The sequence below is a fragment of the Oryzias melastigma genome, linkage group LG16, assembly GCF_002922805.2.
Source record: "Oryzias melastigma strain HK-1 linkage group LG16, ASM292280v2, whole genome shotgun sequence".
NCBI lineage: Eukaryota > Metazoa > Chordata > Actinopteri > Beloniformes > Adrianichthyidae > Oryzias > Oryzias melastigma.
Genome location: NC_050527.1, coordinates 28,157,501 through 28,159,520, shown reverse-complemented (window position 1 = coordinate 28,159,520; position 2,020 = coordinate 28,157,501). Strand labels below are relative to the sequence as shown.

The following is a 2,020-nucleotide window of genomic DNA, read 5'->3' as shown; positions in this document are numbered from 1 at the left end:
TCCTGCAGGTCGTCTTGTTCTTCCTGTTCTGAAGGACCAGCGGTCTGCCTCCTGAATTCTGGATCCCATTTGGTCGAATTAACTTCAGAGTCAAAGGCGACCCAGAGAACGTGCAGAACCAGAACCCTGGCACACATGCCTGAAGGGACTTGAATCCTGAGAACCAGCAGAACGCTCCACCACAGGTACAGAGGATTCTAGACTCCAGGTGAGATGATCTTTCTGAGGGTTCCTCTGCAGAACCTTCGCTGATGTCTAAGTGGGTCGGGAGGGAACCGCTAAAACCCAACGGGATCCAGCTCTGACCTTAGCTGCCCCGAGTGTGTAATGATTCATGAGGAGGAAGTTCTCCACACCATGACTGCGCAAACACCAGCGCGGCGTGCATGCGCACATGGACGTGACTGCAGCGCGACCTGCCAGGTCCTCGGTTCCTGGTAAGAGACGCGGGTCTTTCCAGGAACCAGGCGTGCCGCTGTTTGTTTTGAGACAGAACCAGCAGAAAGACCACTGAGGCTTAGGCTTTACAACCGCGTCAATCATTGATCTCAATTCCCCGCTGTCAGACATGTAGGCTCCGCCCACTCGCTCTGCTCTGCTGCGGCCCGGTGAGGATGACTCCGTCAGCTCTACCAGGTCAGCAGATGAAGGACTGTTCCAGACATCCAGAACTCTGCTGGAAAATCCAGATTCTGTTCAGCAAATACGAGAAAAAACTCGGAAGAGAGAGCCGAACGGTCCCAAAGCGAACTGAGAGGCAGGAGAGACTGGACCGGAACACAGCTCTACCTATGAGCAGAACCCGGGAAGACCGGAACTTTGGGTCAGCTGTGGAGAAACAGCAAAACCAAAACAACAGAACTGGATTTAATACTGAAAATGGAACCAACAGCAGATCTTATTTGGGCCCAGAACCAAACTCCTGATGATCTTTTACTCAAAGATCCGAGGAACCGTCCACAGGAGTTCTGATCAGAACCTCTGGAAAGACCTACAGCGCTCCAGTGAAGGTGGACCTCCACCAGAACCTAAGCAGAACCAGCAGCAGTCAGACGCAAACAGATCTTCAGTTTTTCACTCGAATAATCTCAGCCTTCCTGAGGAAACAGGAAGTGGGGGGAGGGGCTGTCTGTGAAGGCAGATCTGGCACATCTATTCCATGTGTCCTCTGGGGCTGGGGGGGTCAGGAGTGTTGGTGGACGACCCACCTGAGGTCTTATGGGTCCTGATGACAACCCCCCCAAGACTCCCCAGAATGGCATCCATTAGTTAATGGAGCAGAAACGGCCAACAGGAAGCTGTAATCTGATCTGCTCCTGCCCCCCCCCATACACGGCCCCCCGTCTGTCAGACCATTATCTGGAATGAAATGTCATTACTACCCCCCCTCACCCCTGGAGATCAGCTGTGCAACCTAACTCCTCTTCATCATCTACAGCTGCATTTCCTGCACCCCCCCCCCTGAATAAATAAATAAATAAATAAATAAAATTGCTGCTACACTGTGTGTGGGGGGTGCACTTTTATCTATGAATGATTGACAGTGGGGGGGAAGTGGGCGGAGCCTGAGGCCTCATACATGCGGAGCACAAATGTCTGTGGTCACAACGTCTATCGGAGCAGCCAGCTGTGGATCAAAGGTTTAGCGATCAACCTCTGACTGGTCGCAGGTTTGATTCCCACAATGTTTCCCAAGTGTCCCGACCACCCCACCCTTTAGGTTCTCTATCCCTCATGGTTACAGGCTGGCGCCGCACACGGTGTCGGTGAGGGAACGTGTCTGCACGGCCATTTACGAGAAACGTTCCTCATTTATTCGTTTGTCTTCGGTTAGAAACTGATTGGATAAACAAACGCAAGCAGGAGTCAAGGACGTGGAGTCAAAGGGGTGGAGTCAAGGTGGTGGAGTCAAGGGGGTGGAGTCTAGGAGGTGGAGTCAGTGGGGTGGAGTCAAGGAGGTGCAGTTAAGGAGGTGGAGTCATTGAGGTGGAGTCAAGGAGGTGGACTCAATGGGGTGGAG

At 52.7% G+C, this 2,020-nt stretch overlaps 2 protein-coding genes across 2 annotated transcripts in view; one reads left to right on the top strand and one right to left on the bottom strand.

Moving 5' to 3' along the window:
• sostdc1a (sclerostin domain containing 1a) overlaps positions 1 to 2,020 on the top strand; it is a 441,057-nt gene that overhangs the window by 273,757 nt on the left and 165,280 nt on the right. The gene's annotated exons all lie outside the window — the stretch shown is intronic.
• Positions 1 to 2,020, bottom strand: part of LOC112136586 (atrial natriuretic peptide receptor 1) — a gene marked incomplete in the record, with an annotated part of 32,398 nt that overhangs the window by 12,383 nt on the left and 17,995 nt on the right.